This window comes from Tympanuchus pallidicinctus, unplaced genomic scaffold (assembly GCF_026119805.1).
Source record: "Tympanuchus pallidicinctus isolate F22 unplaced genomic scaffold, pur_lepc_1.0 scaffold7, whole genome shotgun sequence".
NCBI lineage: Eukaryota > Metazoa > Chordata > Aves > Galliformes > Phasianidae > Tympanuchus > Tympanuchus pallidicinctus.
This window is the reverse complement of record NW_026294791.1, coordinates 12,479,195-12,500,650: the sequence shown is the minus strand read 5'-3', so window position 1 is coordinate 12,500,650 and position 21,456 is coordinate 12,479,195. Positions and strand designations below refer to the sequence as shown.

At 36.5% G+C, this 21,456-nt stretch overlaps 1 long non-coding RNA gene across 2 annotated transcripts; it reads left to right on the top strand.

Moving 5' to 3' along the window:
* The first annotated feature begins 2,280 nt into the window (after positions 1–2,280).
* LOC128072527 (uncharacterized) lies at positions 2,281–8,798 on the top strand. Of its 2 annotated transcripts, none has more exons than XR_008202327.1 (4): positions 2,281–2,487; positions 5,399–5,493; positions 7,080–7,153; positions 8,637–8,798. It is a non-coding gene; the product is annotated as an uncharacterized LOC128072527 (long non-coding RNA). The 2 variants fall into 2 exon arrangements; XR_008202326.1 differs by lacking the exon at positions 8,637–8,798 and adding an exon at positions 7,821–8,423.
* Positions 8,799–21,456: the final 12,658 nt, after the last annotated feature.

Here is a 21,456-nt window from a genome sequence, read left to right as displayed (position 1 = left end):
AATTTTAACTCTTATAATTTTTTTCTTAGTTTGTCCTTTACACATTCCTTCCTACTCATTAATGGTATTCACTTAATGCATTTCTTCTAAGTAAAATGTTTAATGACTTAAAACTGAGAGGGGAAAAACTATGAGTGGACAAAATGAGACCTTTCCTGAATAAAGGACCTCGGGATGCCAGAGGATCCAAAATACCTACTGTATAGGGAACAAAGTGATTTATAATATATGCTGAATGAATTCAGGGTTTGAAAATGAGCAGAGGAATAGGCTGATTGTTCCAGGACTACTTCTATTAAGAAATCTGGCATTGCACTGCACATATGGTGCATGTTTAAATGGTCCCTGTTTGCTGTATAACCAGCCTAGTCCTACAGTGCAGCAGGCTTTTCATGAAGCTGTGGCAGCTGAGGAGTAATGGACAGACAGTTGTCATCTAGATCAATTCTTCCACTACCAAGTGGTTGTTGTTTTTTTTTTAATTTTTTTTTTTTTTTTTTTTTTTTACCTTTAACCAGATCTGGAAAGGGCATTTTTAGTGGAATTAAGTTTAAATATTATATAAAAATAAGACTTACCACTTTTTTTTTTTTTTCTTTAGAAAAGAAAGAAAGAAAAAAAAACTTCTGTAATTTCTTTCTAAGGAAAACTAAAAATGAGATTACAGTTGCACTAACCATTAAGCTGAAGTCATTTGTTGCAAGCGGATAGCTAAATCTAGTCTCTAATAGATTAGTTAAATATAAATCATAACCACTCAAAAGTGATTTTGCTTCAGGAGCAAAGTTGTAGTTATTTAATCTCAGAATCAGTTCAGGACATCTACACTAACTGAATAGAACATGCACCATGTTACCTGACCTGCAAAAAGTTATCTTAACACCTGTGTGGTGAGTAAGAAATGTTTCAAGAAACATCTTTGTATTCCTTCTCTTTCTAGAGTTGAATTGATTCATCAAGGGTTTTTAGGTTGAACTCTGCCTTGCAGTCCCAAAGCCCACCAGGTTTTGCACCTAGAACCATTTTTTGGAAGACCAGAGCACTAGCAGTTTTCCTTTCAAATGTGCCTGTGGAAATGAAACCATATGATTAAGATTTTATTGTTGGTTTGGTTGGTTGATTTTGCTTTTTGGTTACTTTGTTTTGTTTTTCTATGAGATATAGGTATAAGCCCTCTGAGGATGAACAAATTCAGCACATTTCCTATTTGTAACAAGTACTCTTCCTTTTAGGATGCTTAACCCTCCTTCTCTTACATTCATTCCCAAAGGATACTCTGCTGTATTTTCACTGGGAGTAAATTCTTTTTGTATGTTATGTATGTTTTCCATCCACTGATTGCTCCCTTCAGGATTTAAGGAATCCTCTGCATAATTTTTGGATTCCTGTCAGGTTTAAGACAAAGTAAATGAACTGCTAAAACTGGAATGGTTTTGAACATGCTCTGAAGCAGACTCCTATAGATCCTGGAGGAATTAGACTAAGTCAGAAAAAGAGATGCCTCTGTAGTTAGATAGTAGGGAAGCTGGAGCTTTTTGAATTACAATATTAGTCTTTTCCCCAACTGCAGTTAAATTGAGGGAAGAGGGGGTGGATTTGTGCTTTGTTTTTAAGATGTCAGGCCTTTAGTGTTTTTCAAAATAGTGCCCAAAAAGCTGAGGGACATAACATGTAAATTGGTAGACAGAGAGAGAACACTGGCTGCAATACATTTGTTTCAGAAAAGATAGATCAAGAACATGAAACAAATCATATTTATACGTAAAGGAAATAAAAAAAATCAGCTTGCATTTTTTTTCTCTGAGAGATTGTCACCCCCTCCCGCACCCCCAGTATTCTTGAAAAATAACTGTTTCTGTTCTATTTAGCTCAAATGTTTTAGAAGGAGAAAGGCAGAATACATCTTTTTTTGTCAAGGAAATTACAGATAACAGTTTCAGTCTTGGAGTAATCTTTTAAAATTGTCCATGGTCAAATTCAACAATGCAACCTAGCCCAGCCAAGTACTTCAGTATGCATGTAATTTTATTCACTTACTTAAATCCCTCTGACTTCAAGAGGATTTGAGCAGTGCTTAAGTGCTTTGCTGCAACAGTGCCCTAAATTGGTAGATGGCAAATTTTAGACACAGAAAGGAAGGCCACAGGTTTTGCAATTTCTGTTGGTAGGTGCCTAAAATATTGGTTTTATTTCTTCAGATGATCCTGTAATTCCTAGTGCTTCCAATTTACTTTTACTCTTTTGAGGGTTTATAGTTTTGTTTTGTCTTCTTCAGGTCCTCAGTTGTACACCATTCCCAAACAACCAAACAAAACAGATAAAAACAACAACAACAAGATGAACTTGAATGAAGAAATATTCTGGTGGAGCTTGAGTAATCCATATTTTAAAAATTACAAGTGTCACTGGTAATTTGAAGGCAGATCAGGCATCTTCTAAATCAAAATGGATGGACCTCACTGGAAAATACTACCAACAGTTATAAAGGTAAACAGGAACAATTTCCAATAGTTTATTTTTGAAAGCAGTTAGTTGTTAACCCTATCAAAAGTAAGTTATGATTTTGAAAATGTCACATATCTTCTTTTTGTTTGCTTCAGTTTACGTAGATGTTATTTCTTAATACGATGACTGCTCTTTAATATTGATCGTCATTGCACTTCACTGGCAAAAATAAATTACAGGGTGTTAAGATGATTAATGTAACTGTCAGGAGAAATATTAATAAATTTATCTGACCTACCTCACATGCAAAGACATAATATATATAAGGGTTTATGTGCTTCATTCACTTTGCAAAGCACAGCCTCTGACTTAAGTGAATGTATGCTAAATTATGAATGTAAATAGAAAGGGAAAGAGGAAAAAGCAAGCTGCTTTTTTTTTTTTTTTTTTTTTTTTTTTTAATTTTAGATCAGTCTTTAGAAACAAATCTTTTTACCATATGTTTACACAAAACATAGTTCTCATCCTGATTTGAAGTTTTGAACAGCACAGGAGTTATTAATTAAATTTTTAATAATTAAAATCAGTTTCTGTGAAAAGAAAATCCATGGATCAAAACAGAGGGAGAGGTGATATTGCAGTATCCTTTGAGCAAACCTAAGCTTTGTGCCTTTGCTCTTTTCCCCATTGATTAGAACAAACTTTCAGCACAAACCCAAGTTTGTTCATCAGTCAAGGAGCATAGGTATCAGACAGCTGGGTGGAATCACTGCTGATCAGACTTTGCCTGTTGGAACCTGTTCTCAGCAATGTATTCTGGGAGGCAAAATTTTCTTCACTGTGCATAATGCAAATAGAGGACTCAGTAGCTGTATGAAGAAAGTATGCAGCGCGTTTCATTTCAAATTTTTTTTCACAGTATTTTCAGCTAAGGAACATTAACAGAAAAAAACGTCTTTAGGTCCAACATCATGTGGCATACCTTCCCTCCATCATTTCCTAAGCTCTAAGAGTTGGGCATATACAACAAAGATATTCGTTGTCCTCTTTCAGAAGACCTCTAATGTGTAAATATAAGATGATAAGTGCAATTCTGAATAGTGCCATTTTTGTTTTCCTTCTTTTTCCCCAATGACTTATTCACCCAGACATTGCAACTAGTTAGTGAGCAGAAGAGTTCAGTAACTTTGGTTGTGCATTTCATATAGTTTTAATGGATTTAGCCTCCTAGATGGGTGTATAAAACTCTGAAGAATTTATCTGGATAACACTTTGAAAGCAGCTTTTCTTCTTTGCTGCTTTGAAAGTTGTTGATAGTGTGGAACACTTCTAAGCACTTGTTTGAGTGCTAGAGCTTTTTGTTTCCAGTAAAAAACTGATGGAGATCAACACTTTTTTGACACTCCTTGTACCAAGTGCTTATAAAGTGTTTATATCTATAATTGTGTCAAATTATGCTAATTAAGTGCTGAAAGACACTAGTAAGTTGAAGTACTCAAAAAGTGCATTACTCTGAGTGTCACCCAGGGGCTCTTCACAGCAGACACTTGGGGGACAATTTTTTTCTTTCCAACCACCTTTAGAGCACTTTGTCTTAAAGTGTCTTTCTGACATTAATTAAATTAAAAAGCAAGTGACAGTTAAGTGCATATGATTTACTCTAATCTTTTGAAATGCAAATATATTTTAGACTAAAATGCCCTTCCTTTTTTACAATTCTCCATTTTCCTCCTCCATTGTCTCCCACACCTTTTTTATTGAGTAATCAGTTGCTAAAAACAGCTGTGATAAAGGCTGGGAATTAATTCAATTATGAATGATTAGGCAGAAAGATTGAACTATTCAAAGATCAAATAACAATGATAGGGCTTCTAATAACCTTATGAGGAAAGATCATTGCTTAGGGGTAATGTTGTAGAGACCTGTGCTGCTCTCAGATTTTTATCCACCCTGTCTCCAGGGTTTCTCATTAATTCTATGCTGCAGAATTCTAGGGTAGCTGCAGAAGACAAGAGAGATGGTTTTCTTCCAGTGAACAAAGGAGATGTTGGTCATTAGCCATACACTGGTTATGCACTAACAAGTTCTCAAATACTAAGCGTTTGGTCAAGGTGGTCTAGCAAAATGGAAACTTATGTCACACATTAGATGGTTGAACTCTACTGTTGCTCTAAGATGGAAAACCTTTGTATAACACTATAGGTATTTAGAATGAGAACACATTAAAAAAAAAAAAACTAACTGTTTCCAAAGAAAAACTCAGAAACAGCAGTGCAAGGACACCAAAATTTAATACATGTCTTCCCAAAGGGTGAAAATAGAATAAAATCTGAAGTCTGATAAAAAAAATAAACAGGCACTTTTAGGAGTGTTATTAGTGAATATCCTACTTCAAGGGTTATTCTGTTGCGTGATAAAATATTTTTGTAGGTGTGCAGATAACAATCCTTGTGTTACCTAATTCTGACTAAACTCTATTAAAATGATTTTTTCACTTTTCTGAGAAACTGTATTTAATCCCTATGTCAATGTGCTGAGAAAGATAGTAAAGATATATCTGAACTTTAAACATATTTAATCTTTCTCTTTAGCTTTCATTCTTGTTGCACAGCCTCAGCAATCAGATTTCAACACTCCATTCCTCAGAAAAACTTACAGATTTAGAAACCATAGGGAGATAAGATTCTCCTTTGACCCAAAGACACATTCTGCTATCTTACATCTTTGGAAAGTCTTTTAAGTAGTGATGTCTATTGAAATTTTCTAAATAGATAGAATTTTATTTGGTAATGAATAGATAGTATCAGGCAGGTGACTGGAGTCTTCAGGGGAATAGAGGTGAGTTGCTCCAGGTAAAGAGACATCTCAGACTGTCCTCACTAGAAACATTATCTGAAAGGTCCTTCATAGCCTGGAGTTAGTAAACTGAATTGTTCTTCACGTTATTCTCCAGGGAATGATGTCGATCTCACAAGTGTCGCTCTCAATGCAGCAGGAGTGAAGAAGCCAAGAACTCAGTAAACACTGAGCTTGTTTTGCCATTTAAAGGTAAAGTACATTGCCAAGGCATCTGACTCCTTCCCAATGGCTGCTTACACTGTGCATGTGCTTGAGCAGCTTACAACAGTATGGAAAGCGAAGAGCTTCATGCTCTACAGGTTCCAGTCCCACTCTTACCTGCAGGTTGATCCAGTTATCACTGAAGTCAGTTACCAAGGGAACAATTTAGAGTAAGCTGAAAAAACTCTCCAGAGTATCAATTAAGTGTGGAAATGAAAATTTGAATGGTGATTAGTTTGAACTGTTATTGTCTGTTGCTTGGAAGGAAAGGAATCAGAGATCTAATTGTCTTATATAAAGTTACCTATTGTAAACTGTATCCCTCTTTTCTGTCCTTCCAGCTTCTTGATTGCCTATTTATTTGCAATAGTCTTTGGAGGTAATGAACAGATTAAATTTAGATAGAGGGCTCAGATTTACTGTTGGCTCAGCTCTACTGAAATAAGTGAATTAGCCAGGAGAGTCAAAATACCTTGTGTTCAGCAACCGTAAGCTATCTCGCCTGTTGATGATTTCTAAAATCCCTCCTGTGGATGCTAGTGTGTTTGTAGAATGTAGTTTTAATGGACAATACATAAAGATCTGAAGAGCAGAAAGTACTGAAATATAGAATGCATTATGTTACCTAGATAAAATAATTGTCAGAATGAGCAAAACTAAGCATTTGGAGGAGGGAGCGGGATGGTGAGAGAATTATTCTTCCATTGGGGCTGTGTTTCATTTGGTTAGTTTCTTGTGTGCTTTTAAAAAAAAAAAAAATTATTACTTATTTATTTGAGGTAAACAAAAGCTGAACTGGTCTTTTTAATATGAGATGCATATGATCTATTTAACGTTGTGCATAGTTAGACAAATGGTGTTGGTTACTGCTATATAAATGACTTTGTAATCAAAGCCAACAGATAGCTTCCAGCACTGTTATTGTAGTACATGCTGCCAGTGTTCACTAATTTGAAGGTATGATGGGTTTAAAAATCCCAAATCCTCTGGCAGACCTTAGGACATCTGCTGCTTGTCTGACTAGGAAAAGAGAGACTGATGAATATACACAATTACAGGATCGTTAAGGTCCAGAATGTAAAGCCACAGACATATAAAAAGCTGGACAGAAAGGGAAAAAAGGAAAGGGTAAATTTAAAAAGAATGCTTTCTGTCTGTGCAGAACACAAGAAAGAAGACCAGGGGAGCAAGAGGAATAAACAGCTAACTGCAGGTGCATGCAGTTTGTGGTGAGGCATTTCCTGTAGACTGTGTATTTCTGTGTAGCATGAAGGGGTCCTGGGGTATGGCTGTACAAAGCTCTGGTGTAGCAAAAGTGCCACTAAGCATTTAGGCCTTCAACTCATGGTAGCTAAAATAGTGGCATACCTCGGTTTTTACTTTGCTTTCCCATTTGCATGAATGTAGCTCTCAATAACAACATATTATTTGATGTAGCTTATGCTACAGAATTTTTTAAATAAAATATTCATATCTGACATACTTGGCAATTATTTTCAAATGCTGTAAACTTGTATATATCTTCCTTATGCAGTCATAACTCCAGTGATTTGTTTTCCCCTCTGCACCTACAGTAAGTTAGTTTTCATAAGGATGAAAAAGTGCCTCCAGAGACAACACGTTGCTGAGAAGAATTAGACGACCAAAGGTAATAGATCTTTTAATTTAAGATAGGGCCACTTGCCATTTCTGTTCCTTTAAAAAGCAGTCAATTCTAATTATAAAGATTTATCTTGGATTAAGGAAGAGAAATACTAACGTAAGCACTACTGCTTCTAGTATAACTCTAGGGTTAAAGCTTTTCTAAATGGGAATTATGTGCAGTGAGGACAATAAAGTGACTGCCATAAAATTCTGAATTAACTGTTCATATAATAGAATTTTTGTTGTTCTGAAAATGGTTTCCTTTTAACATTATGTTTTAGTTTAGTTTTGTTTGTTTGTTTTTTAAATACTCATCACTAATCATCATCTATGTCAGGGGCAAAAAAAAAAAAAAAAAAGGTGAGGCAGAGGGTTTTTGAGAAGAATGGATTTCTAACAGTTCTTGTAATATTCCCATTCTTTCATAGAATATTGGAATTCCAATGCAAGAACACTGTTGTGATCCATCTTAACTTGAATATTTTCAGAGTCCAAATGAAATAACAAAGGTTTCAATAAAAGCTACAGATCCCCAGTTGAAAAAAATTTTACATGGAAAGAGTAACTTTCAGTACAGATTCAAAGACAACTGTTGTGTTTCCTCAGTTTCCTCTTTGCCTCACATCCCTGAAGTGTTTTTGATTTTATTATGTCTTCCTTTTTTCTAATAGTGTTTGTTCGCCACATGGGAATTCCTTAGTACTCATCAAGATATCTGGTATCCTTCCTTGAGATATCATTTATTATGGGACTGTTTATCTCTTTTCTTATCTGGGCAACAGATGTGTTGGCCTAGATTTGAAGACTCCATTCTTTTCTGAGCTATCAAAAAATCAATGGAGAGGAATGCAACAACAGAAATGAAACCATGTCCAACAAACAAAGATTCACAGTCGTTGCAACTCTCAAGCTACTCCTTTTGTCCTTGTTACTTGTAGAAAATGTGGACTGACTTTATTTAGTGTAGTAAAATATCGGTTTGTCCCAAACTGTTTCTGATGTTTCATTGTTTTCCATGTGGCGAAAGTGATGGAAAAGCTGTGCTACTACTCTCAAAGATCTTCGTATTAATATTGTACAGCCTGCAATATTCAGACCTCAGTCTGTTTCTGAGAACTAAAGAGTCAAAGTATGTTTTCAGTATATTTTATTATGGATATCTGTGATCTTACAGTAAAAACTACAAGTCTCTCTTAAAGCATATATTCATAAAATATGAAGCAAGAGAAGACTTTTATCATCCTCTATTTATGTATAACAAAACTCTCTTTATGCTCCTAGCACGAGTATTTTCTGTAATTTCAGTTGAGGACTGACAGATAATACAAGAATTTGGAATTAAAATAAATACCAAGATCTGAATTTTGGTTTTCATGTTTTATTAATTTAGTGTTCTTGAGCTAATATGATGATGATAAGAAGTTATGCATGTCCAATTACGTTATACTTTATTGCTTGTCACCTTATTCTAGTATTTCTGAATACAGATACATCTGGAGTTGCATTAGTTTTCTTAAGAAGATAACCACCACATGAGAAGTCACCAGGAAGGAACTTTTTTTAACGGCATCTATATGCACAAAATAAAGCGATAAATACAAATGAAAGATGAATGTAAAGCTATAGGAGCTACATCTAAAATTACCACAATGCAATATAAATCAACTTAAAATGAAAATGTGGCTAACCTTAACTGCAGTGTTTATTGATGTAGTTTGCTTAGTACAGATGACAGCTGAAAACTTGTTCATGTTCGATTAAATGCAAGAAGGGACATAACAAACAAAGCCATTTAGGAGCCTTGTGGCAGTACAAATATCCATTTGAATTTTAAGTGTTGGGTTTTTGGTATGTTCTTTTTTTTTGTTGTGAAAAATAGAAGTATATGTTCTACTCCAACAGTTTGGCCAGAAGATGCACTAAGGATACAAAACTGGAGTTCAGTGTATCAGTACAGTGTATCTGTAGACTGCACTCTAGTGTTCTGTTAAGCTTCTTTCAAAACATAAGAACAAGAATGAAAACAGAGACTTAACAGCATGTTGGAAGGTAATGAGAAGTTTGTAGAACACTTCAGGATCTAAACAAACTGTCCTGAGACCTCCCTTTCCCCAGCAGCAACAGATCATCACTGATTACCTTCAGTAAGTTTGCAGATGACACCAAGTTGGAAGGGAGTGTTGATCTGCCTGAGGGGAGAAAGGCACTACAGGGGGACCTGGACAAACTGGATTGATGGGCCAAGGAAAACTGTGAGTTTCAGTAGGGCCAAAGTGCATTTTGGTCACAACAGCCCCAGGCAACCGTACAGGCTTGGGGAGGAGTGGCTGGAAAGCTGCCTGACAGAAAAGGACCTTGTTGTACTGATGGACAGTCAGTTGAATGTGAGCCAGTAGTATATCCAAGTGGCCAAGAAAGCCAGTGGCATCCTGGCTTCTATCAGAATATGTGATGAGCAGGACTAGGGAAGTAATCCTGTCCCTGTACTTGGCACTGGTGAGGCCCCACCTTGATTGCTGTGCTCAGTATTGGGCAGAAAGGACATTGAGGTGCTGAAGCAGATCCAACAAAGGGCAACAAGGCACGTTGAGGGCTTTGAGAACATGCCCTGTGAGCAGCAACTGAAGGAACTGTGGCTGTTTAGTCTGGGAAGAGGAGGCTGAGGGGAGACCTTATTGCTCTCTTCAAATACCTGGAAGGTGATTGCAGTGAGAGCAGGGTTGATCTCTTCTCACTGGTGACGGGTGACAGGTCATCAAGTTGCGCCAGAGAAACTTTAGTTTGAATATCAGGAAAAACTTTTTTTAGAAAGGGTTGTGAATCACTGCAATAGGTTCCCCAGGGAGGTGGTTGAGTCACCATCCCTGGATGTGTTTAAAAACCATCTAGATAAATGGGACATGATTTAGCGGTGGGTTGTTGGAGTTAGGGGAATATGGTTAGTTTGTGGTTTGACTTGACAATCTTAAGGTCTTTTTTAACCTGAGCAATTCTGTGATTCTATGGTTTGATGAGTGCCTGGACTTCTTCTTGCAGCTGCAGAAGGGACTGCATCTTTGGGGACACCCCAGAAGTCCAGCACCACAAAAGTCCCTCACAATACCCATAGAAGTACTGACGCCAAGATGGTGCAAGAGAGATGACATTTCAGCACAGGAGATCAGCAAGCAGGAGAGATCTGAGCCAGCAATGCAGGTAAGAAGAGGTGCAGTAATGGTTGCTCCTGCAGCCTGAAGAGGAGCCTGTACAAATGTCTTCAGACTCCAAACCAAAAAGTCAGTTGTTCTATGTTGTTACTCTGAAAGTAATCCCTCTTATTTCCATGGAAATGACAAGAGATACAGAGGGTACAGTAATGTTATTTAATAGACCAAATTCTCAGCTACAAAACACTATTTTTTAGCACAGTAACAACAATAGCTATGCATTTTCACCAGTTATGAACAAGAGCCTGTATGTCGTGCTCGTAAAAATCTGCACCAGTGGAGGTGACCTACCTGTTGCCTTGCTGTGCTCGCATCCACTGTTTGGTCTCCATAAGCATTCAGCAAGCATTTACGAATGTCAATGGGTACCATTTTTTACTTGTGGGAGTAACTCGGTGGCATACTTCTGCTTCACAAACACTTCCATGTCAGGCGCCATTTTGTTAGGCTGTCTGCCTTCTGTCACACAGCAACAAAATATAGTAGAATATTGGTAGGAAGGCTCACCCTCTACTGCCATCCCTCCAAAATCTGCCTCTGATGTCATGGGCCACTTATAATAAAATAGGAGGGGTCAGAACAGCCCTCATAGGTCATGTTTGTGGGCTTATTTTATGTACTCTGTTGTGTTTTCACAAACTAATGCTGTGTTCCAGTTCCATTTAATGAACTATTTGCTTTCTACAGAAACTTTTTGCTTGCAAGTGGGAATGCATTGCCCAGTGAGTGATCCAGAGAAAATATTTCTTCCCTCTGTTTTAGTGTGGGAATGGGCTGATTCTAATTCCATTTTGTTAAGAACTCTGAGTCCTGAATCTAGCACTTAATGCTATTGAAAACTCCTGACAGAGCACTCAAAATACTGTATATGCTAGTAAAATATTTATCTCCAGTAAGTCAAGTCATAGTAACTCAAAATTTTGGTCATTAGCAATCTAATTGGAAATCATTATATATCTAAACAAGTAAGTTTTTCAACAAGCCTGAAGAAGGCTTCCAGAGTTAATGAGTGATTCAAGCCACTGCTGATCTGAAAAAAGAATAGTGGATACATTTGCTTAAGATAGGAGTACCAGGCTTTGTTCAGGAGGAAATATCTAACAGGTATCCTGCATTTTACTTCTAAGTGTCACTGATAGAATGTGTACAGAGTGTGAAGATTCTGACAAAAATAATGTGACCCCTTTTACCATTTAGAATTTAACACTACTTTCACAGGTGTCAAAACATTTCTCAAACTGTTTTGTTTGCTTGGTTGGGTTTTTTTTGCAGAATATTTCCTTCAATATTTCTAAGTGGGAAATCCCAATCAGATTTAAAATGAACACCATTGATCAGAGACAGGTTTGTTAGTTACTTCTTACATAGTGTAAAGGAAAACTGTCACAGTTCCACTTAAAAAATAAAAACAATAACAGGCAGCCAGATTCATGCATTTATCCAGCTATTAAAATGAAACTTCCATAGAGGTATATCTTCTTCTGAAACTAGGACATGCTTCTTTCAAAATACTCCAAGTATCTTTTGCAAAGGAAGCAGCCCAAGGTTCTGCAGCAAGCATCCAATATTCTCTTACTCATCTATAACAATGCCAAGAGTAAAAGGGGAGGGGCAGTACTTGGTTATTTTCTTTAACTCAATGATGAATGTGCTTTCAATGTATGTGGAGAACAAAGCAGCTCAGACTCTCTAAACAGAATATTTGAAGGAGTGCCATTGCCCATGCAATTGAATGAGGTAGTGGTAGCCAATACTTACCAACTCTTCAGTTATATCATCTACTCTGAAGACCCATTTCCTCCCCAATGAGATGACAGGATTTTTTTTTTTCTTTAAATTGTTTTTGTTTGTTTGTTTGTTTTAAATAAATCCTTCATGGATTAAGCATGTTGCAAATTAACCTCAAAAGAAAATATGTGAAGAGCCACAAGGGCTCCTCTCCTCAGGGTACATAGATGGCCTACAGTGCTAGCTGTTTTGTTCTCTGTCTTCTCAAAAGAGTCAAAGGCATTAGATAATCCCTCTCTGCCCTTGAGGCTATACCTGACTTAATGTCACTTTGCAGTGCTGAAACCATCACAAGCATGATCAGCCTGGCTTCAGTTTCTGTCCATTCTTGACATGTAATCCACATCCCGTGGTGGCCAAGATGTTGACTGGATACAGAAACTGGAAACAGAATTCCTTTCCCCCAGGTGAGTGTTGAAAAAATTGAATTCTAAAGTAATATTTGTTCTTACTTTCCATATTTTGTCCATGGCTTCATAGTTAAAACATAACAATAAATGATATATGTGTGATTTGCTCATTTACTAAAGTGAAAAAATAGTTTCACTTCAGTGGCAAAATTTTATTCTAATTTTTACCAATTTGACCAATGTTGGTTTTTGTTTGTTTGTTTGTGGACTGTTTTTTGTTTGGTTGGTTTGATTTTTGTGGGCTTTTGTTTGTTTAAATATAAGAACTACTGAGCTTTTCATTACTTATGTGTTACCAACTTACATCATAACCCAAGAGCACTGTAGTGTTTCTTTTATGATCTGACAGAGCATGGTAAGAGAGGAAGGATTCTGTCTTGTGACTATTTTTCCTTCCACAAAATACAGCTACCTTAAGCTAGGGATGGATCCAAAAAAGATTATATCGGTAGCTAAGATTGCAAGGTTTAAAATTGAGCGCAAGCTATTTAAACTGAATGTGTCTTTCTGTTTGATTTTTTTTTTTTTTCCTATAACAAGAAAATTACATTACATTAGTGTTGGTCAATGTTTCATAAAAAAACTAATGGTAGACATACGAATGTTTCTGTATTTCCGCAATGCTCTTGCACAGCGCTTTGCTTTGAAGTTTTTTAACAATTTAATGTTTGGTACTAGATAAACAACACTGGTAATTGTATATGTATTTACTATTCAAAGCTTGCAAATGCCCATATGGTGGATAAATTCTTTCACAAATTTAGTGATGCTTATGTTTGCAGAAGTAGAGAATACAAGCAAGAAAAGAAAAGAGAGGTATGCATTATGGAATTAAAATTATAAGACATTTTAAGGCCATTAGACTGCAGTTATTTAAGTTGGAATGTGGTTAGCATCTATGCTGTGTTTTAAGTTTACTTTTGCTTTTTGGCATGAATTTGTGTTGACTACATGCAGTACACATTACCAGTGCAATCCCCACTACAACTACCAAAGTAAATTGATATAATTTGCAGACTCAGCATCTTGGTGGTATTATCATCAAGCTAACATTCACCCTATGTTTGCTCCCTCACATATAACAAGAATCCATTCTCAACATATATGTAGTTTTATTGGTAGCATATTAATGCCCAAGTTGTGTATGATTTCTGATACAAGAATAAAACAGGTGTGCTTCTTGTTACAAAGCAGGACAACGATTTCCATGATCCCAACTGTACCTGTGTATTACTCTATCCTTGGTTCAAGAAGTCTCCCTCTCTCAGTTCTAGGCAGCTCTTCAACTCATCATCAGAAGTGGAACTATAAAGGCTTGCACATATATTTGAAGTCAGGCTGTTTATTGGTTAAAAACATTTCTATGAAGATGTAAGGAAAAAATGATCAGAAGTTCATAGGTCAAAGCTCTCTCCTTAATTTTTTAATGATTTCCAATTCTTGTTGAGGTTCCTAGTATCAACATTCTGCTCAGTCCTTTGCACAGCAGTCATCCTATCCATATTTGATATGGGATAATTAGCAACCACTCTTCAGAAGTGGAGCCCTTTCTACCATCTGCACAATCAATGCTAGAAAATGTTCTGCTTCCTAGGGATAGCCATGTATTTTTTTAACAGCTGTTGATTTATTAAAAGGGATGTAATGATCATGAAGAGTGTTAAACTTAAGGCCTTCTATTGACAGTGGTTCTATTTAGCTTCATTAGATGTGAGGCTAACATCTGTCTGGTGAGATGAAGGCCACCTGCTCATTTTATGTAAATTCTAATAATTATCAATTGCTAAAGATCTATATATTCAGCACATTAAATAATGCCAATGGTAAAAATGAAAGCAGTTGTTTTTCCCTATCAGCTTTCCAATTTTATTTTCATTGCAATTATTTTATTACAACCTTCCCTAATCCTTTAAAAGCAGGCAAGAGTAACAGGTCCTTGTCCTTTCAAGCTGGCAATTTAAATCTCACTGTGATACCAGTCTGAGATGGCGGTGCTGGCTGGCATGATGACTAAAGAGTGCACAAGCTGTGAATGATCAGATTTCTAAATGGTTTGTAAACACTGGAGAAATAAGAACATTCTCCACCATTGCTTGCCAATAGAAAGAGATGATATTAACATGAATTTTCAGTACGTACTTACAAGAATAAACATATTTTTTCAATGATGGGTGGTATAAAAATTGTCTCATTCCTTTTTTCCCTTAAAAATAACTGGTAGATTCTAAAGTCCTCTGTACACAGCAACTTATATCATTTTTTATTAACTGGCAGAATGATATTTTTAAAAGCAACAACTATTTCTTACTTTCACATCCGGTAAGAGCCTTTTCTTTTCTCTTAAGGGAGTTTATACTATGATGAATAAAAAGAGACAGATAAATGGTAATAAAACTACATCAATCACAGCTAAAGAAGTACTTTTATCAAAAAAAGCAGGCCATTCCTGAAATCTTTAGGGGATTTTTTCTCACAAGGCAAATCTAGCAAAGTCCTAGAAAGTCTCTTACTATTAAATTAGTATAGCTATTGAGCATGCATGCATACCAAATGGAAATGTGTTCTGTATTAGACAATAATACACTTACACAATTTCTTAGCTTAATAGAAACAATGATTTTAGTAAGAATATTAAGTTGAAAAGCACTACCTGATGATGTGTATTTTATTTTGCTACTAAAAAAGAGAATTGCATGCCAAAGTTGGAGATAGTTAGCTCCAGAGAAATGTTACTTTTCTACGTTTTTTATTATATGTTTCTCTATGGTTGTGTGATTTTTCTTGTGTTTAATCATTTTGTTGTATGATTGCTGCTCTACCTTTTCTACTCTATGCAAAATACAATCTTGGAACCAAGATCCATAATTTCTATATGCATATAATTTTACGTAGTTGATGAATCCAGCAAGCAATGGTAAACAGCAGGGAGGGGCTCAATGGAAACTCATTTGTTAGTTTTCTCACTTGGAGGCTGTTATTTTTATAAATTACTGATATTGGACACTGTAGGAGTGCTCTTTTTCATATACATTGAAGTACTTCACTGGCCCCAGGAGTCACTAAGACTAGTGGATTTTAATAGTTATAGATCTTAAATGGAGGGTTAGAAATTGTTTCTTTTCATTACAATTACAACAAGGAATTAACCCCAAGGGTATCCACTTAATTTCATAATATATAGACTGGAAAGCTAATAATGTGACTCTTCTAAAATGTAATGAAGAAGCAACTGCCCCTTGGCTCCCTAGGGTAGGGTTTTGTAAAACGTATTGCAAAAAATATAACACAAAGAAGATTTTACGCTAACAAGCTTTGTAATGTCACTAGCTCCAGTGCTCAAAGTGCTCCAAAGATCATAGACACCACATATTGGCACTGGTTTTACAGGAGGAATTTAGTACCAGCACTTTCACTTTCTCCCGTGTCACTTCACTGCTACAAGGAAAAGCTACAAGGATAGGAGGAGTGGAGGGTAATTTACAATTAAGCACATAAAGAAATGGAAGAGCAGAGGGAGGAAGAAGGGAGTACATTATTACAAAGTAATTACTTCCTTCAAAGTCCACTCGGACCCATCCTCTATGCAAGTTTCCTTTATTATTTTAATCTTTCGTGCCCTAATGCAAAACAACTCTTGGCCTTACAATTGGCAGCAAGTGAACTGAAGTACATTTGCTGTTCCATTTATGGTTGTGAGTAGTGAAGTAGCCTCTGACCTCTCAGTCATTATGGATGGTGACTGTGGAACAAATTCCTGACCAAGATCTGAAGTATTGGATTGGGCAGTGGTTTTAAATCTAGGCTGAAGACATTTCTATTTGCTGATGATTTTAACGGAGTCTGACTAGGTACAGAATCTTGAGAAAGCTTAGCAGTAAAGACAGCAAGAAAAGAAGTACACTTGCTGTGCCTGTTCTAAAGTGAAAGGAAATATAAATGTATTTAGAAGAGAAATCCATTTTGTTTTGGTTTGATTTTTAATGGTAGTTCTCGCAGGCATTTCTAACAAAGGCTTTAAGATAGTTGCTTCTTAGGAAAAATTCATTAGGGAAGAAACCTTTGACCAGTGTTTTTAAATTATGTATGATATGCCCAGAATTCTGTGTGCCTACTTATTTTGCAAATATTCTGTTTGTAGCAGCAAATTTAAATAACTTGCCTGACTAGTCATGGTATGTGCAAATGTTCAGCTGATGTGTTTGTACCTATCCACTAAAAATCTGTTTTCCTCGTAGTTATAAGGGTAAGATTTCATTTGCAAGTTTTGTAATTTCCAGCTTGTACACATCTGCTGAACTCCTACTCCCAATTGCTGGTACTCCAAAATGATGATCTCTGAACTAACTTTTCTAGCTGAACTCATAGCTCACATTTAGAGCATGTAAACATTTTAATAAAGATGGAAAAGCAACTCTGCTAACTGCTAAAGCAACACAGAATGGATTTTCAGAAGGCTGAAAAGAAAAAAAGGGAAAGAGTGAAAGCACCAAGACAGTATTTGATCATATATCCCACAGTACAGTACAAGCAGAGGTAGAAATGCCAAGTGCTGCATACCACATGCTAAGTGCTGCTGTATGGACCAGGCACAAGAAGGTATAACCAACACTACTTGAAAGGCGGGGAAATCAGATCAGAATGATCTCTGGGTGTCTGCTCCCCCCTTGCTCAAGCAGGGACACCCAAGATCACATCCAGGCAGCTTTTGGAGATCTGCAATGAAGAGACTCCATAACCTCTCTGAGCAACCCATTCCCGTGCTCAGTCACCCTCAGAATAAAAAAGTGCTTAAGAAAAAGTGTTCAGAAGGAACACAAAAGTTTTATTAATTTGCTAGCTTGAGACCACTATTCATGTAGAAGAGATTAAAAACAAACAAAACAAAACCAAACAGCAACAAAAAACAGGCAAGCTGGACTCTGCAACTGGCATTTTCAACTCACAGTGAAATTTATGATGTAGAAGTATATGAGTTACTTTCTACTGAGGTGCCCTTTTTATTTTCAGGCCTTCCCTCACTTCCTCACTTTTTCTTTTTGTCCTTTTCTTTTTCTATTTCCATTTTCATTGGATGGGAATCTCTGAACTTTGACTGATTAACTCAGTCTTCAAAAAAAGCCTACAAACCAAACAAAGAGAAAATCTAAGTACATTAAATCTTGCCAGCTGGTTTCAGTTAATTTTCCTTTACCAGCATTAAATTTGGCATTTCTGGGGCTTTTTTTCCCCCTTTATTGGCACTAAATTAAAACTGGGGAAAAGATTTATATAAGCAAATTTATATTTTAACAGATTCCACCAACTTGTTCAGGTTGCAATGTTAATGTTCTTAAATCTATCCTGAAGCCAGTTTACTCAGTAAGAACAACAACAAGAACAAAAATGTCAAGGAAAAACAGGAGAGGCAGAATAGACATTCTCCAGGAACAGTTAGAAGCCAAAAGCTGTCAGAGTCTCTGAAAAGTTTCAGGATTAAAGGAAATGCTTGCAGCCATTCCTCCCGCTCATGTGTAATTACTTATATGCAATTGAGTAATAATTGCAATTGAAATCATATGAGTGATTTCAGCACTCAGCATTTTGATCATGGATCATAATCTGGATTTATAATCATGGACAAATTAAAAACTAAAATGCTGTGGATCTCTTGAAGAAATATATTTGTAAATGATGTCAGAATTGTGTTACCAGATGAAATTGTAAGTATGTTTGAAATTAAATTGGAGATCTTAGCAAAAGGACTTCCATTTCACTTCTTTACATGAAAGCACCCATGCCAAGTTTCTTCCATCTACTCACAAGTGGTACAAGATCAAGTCATTTCCAGTGAAATCCATGTTATAACAAGATAACAAATGTGATGTACTTCACAAACAGTGTTATCTCCTTCAACCAGATACAAACAGTGATGCTACAGGTTAGGTGCCAATTTCTTTCACAGAAATGACATGTTGTAAATCGCTCCTGCTGTATTGCCCTGTATCTAGTCATATTGTAACCCAGCTTCTGCAACCCCAGAATAGACTCATTCATAACATAAGAAGCACATGGCAAAACTTATATTATAAAAAATAGAAGTACCATACCTGGGAGTTGGAAGCTGAAATCTGAAACAATGACTATTCCTTTTTCACAGGTATTGTAATTTTTGCCCTTTTTGTCCTGCCATCATTGAATGATAGGTAACTGTGTGCTTTGTTTTCCAGCAGGGTTGATTTTCATGATAGGTATCAGGGGTTCTCCAGCCTTTATTCTAAAATCCCCCATTCTTTTAAAATAAAATAGAGATGCCTTCTATTTATTACAGTGTGAAAATATTTTACTTGCCCATTCTATAGGTTTTTGAAATAACATTAAGAAAAAAAAGTTGTCTTAAGTACTAAGGTCATATTTATGTAAAGAATTGTTTTAGAGATAATGGCTGTAAAGTATCTTATTCTTTGAAAGAATAATGCCAATTGTGCACAGTCCAAATTGCACTTGATCTCTATGCTGTGGAGAGTATGAGACAACTGTGGACTCCTGGCTGCAGAAAGACCAATATACATATCATGAAAAACAAATCTGATTTGGACTCTTAGGAAAGGCAAGAGAGGGAAAAGCGTTTCAAGTACTCGATCTGTTTGATACTTTCCAACAGGTTAAGTCTTTAAAATGGCTCATCATGAACTCCCATAGGGAGTCTATGTCAAAGTAATAGGATTTTTGATGGAGTGCCTATTGCTCTGACTGTATGTGAGACTAAAATTTCTGAGCTACTGAGAGTCCTCAGCAGAGAAATTACAGTCCCAGGTACTTACCTACTGTGGACCAAACACAAACCTGTTTGTAACTCTTTTTACAGATACAAGCAGTCAATACTTTGAAAAATTCAGACCCACATTGTGCAGGCTAGGTTACCCATTTCCCCTTTTGCAGCAGGTACAACTGAGAAAACTAGTACAGAAAATGGAAGCTTGTTCTGAAATGGATATTTGGAGAAAAAAGAAAAGGCCGTCTACCACAAGTGACCAGCTCCATTCACATAAATCATTAAGTGCCACCCATAAAATGCCACAGTGCATATGGTCAGCAAGGGGTTATTGTTGAGTGCATAACCTGGGGGAAGTGGGGTTGGGATATACTGGCTGAAGGGATGAGGACATAAAATCATGTGTTTGGGATCTTGAAATTACTTTTCCTTTGACTGGGGAGTGCAGGCTAAGTAAACTTACAGTGACTAGTAATTTAGCAGTGTTTCATCTATTTAAACTCTAGCTCTTTCAAGGCCCTATTGCCCCACCTTTGTTTTCATGCAATATGGGAGCAGTTACAGCTGGAAATACAACATCTTTGTATCTAGCCTATCACTTTGAGAAGATTTAAGGGGAAAGTTTCTGCATTATTTAGTGTATTAGAGTTGAAAGCAGTTAAGACAGCAAATTTAGTATTAGAAAACATGAGCATGCTATTTCACAGTAACTTGTAGCTGATATTAGAGGTAGTTAAAGACTGAATAGATCATCTTCAATGGACTAAATGAGATCAAGATCTAGTTGTCTTTGTGTTATCAGGCAAAGGAAAACCTTGGATCTGTCTCAGCTGAGGTCTTTGAAAATGTCTATTGTTTCTGATCAAAAGTGTAGTAGGTAAAGTGGATTCTCTGAGGTAGGCTTTGGAAGTTCTACTTTAGGTTTCTCATACTCATTCTCATTAGATGCAGAATGCTCCAACACTGGATTCAGTTAAAAGCCTGGAGTGCAAATATGAGGTGTCTGGTATTTATATATACATATATATATATATGCAGTATGCCCTTCCAGAGATAAATGAATGAAATTGTGCAAGATGTGAGGACACAGGGAGTAGAAAATTAAGCTCTCATTCAGCTTTAAGCAACTAAATAATGTGTTATCCTCTATGTGGAAAGCTTTATGCGGGATATGGTTGAATAGGGTCTTAGATCAGATATTGTTCAGGATTTAGTCACAGGATAAGAAGAGTTAGAAGAGATGTCTGGAGATCATCTAGTCCAACTCCCCCAGCTAAAGCAGGTTCCTTGCAGTAGGGTTACACAGGAAACTGTCCAGGTGAATTTTGAATATCTCCAGAGAAGGAGATTCCACAACTCCTCTGGGCAGCCTGCTCCAGTGTTCTGTCACTCTCAGAGATGGTTTTTCTCATGTTTATATAGGACAGTTTGTGTTTATTACCCCTTAGTCTGTCACTAGGCAATGCTGAAAAGAGATTGGCCCAATCCACTCGACACCTGCCCTTTAGATATTTGTAAACATTGATCAGATCCTGTATCAGTCTTTTCCCATAAGGGAAATGCTACAGGACCTTAATCATCTTCGTGGCACTCTGCTGGACTCTCTCCAGCAGATCCCTGTCTTTTTTGAACTGATGAGCCCAGAACTGGACACCGTACTCCAGATGTGGCCTCACCAGTGCAGTGTAGCAGGAGAGGAGAACCTCCCTCAACCTACTGGCCACACGCTTGTTAATGCAGATGTAATAGTTATAACTTAGAAGGTCTGCTAAAAAGAACTGTGGATGTAAATGTTTTTTAAAAGTTTTTAAAACTGATTTGATTTATGAATATGAGAAATTCTTCTGTTTCTACTGCTTCAGAATGCCAAGGAGCTAAAAGAATATAGTACACTGTATATCTAATTTTTAGCAGCGTAAAGACATTATCTGAGTGGAGGGGCATATGCTGAGAATGGGAACAGCTTCTGGGAAGTGAAGAAAGTAGTTTTATTTTAAGAATGAGTTATGCCAATTTGTTTATCTCTAACTATTTCAAGTGCACTATATTCTTTTATTAAATCATAATCCTTCTATTAACATGCAAATCGTTGCTTTCTGTTTTCACAATATCTGTAAAAACACTATAGTTCCATTGAGGAAAAGTATAATCA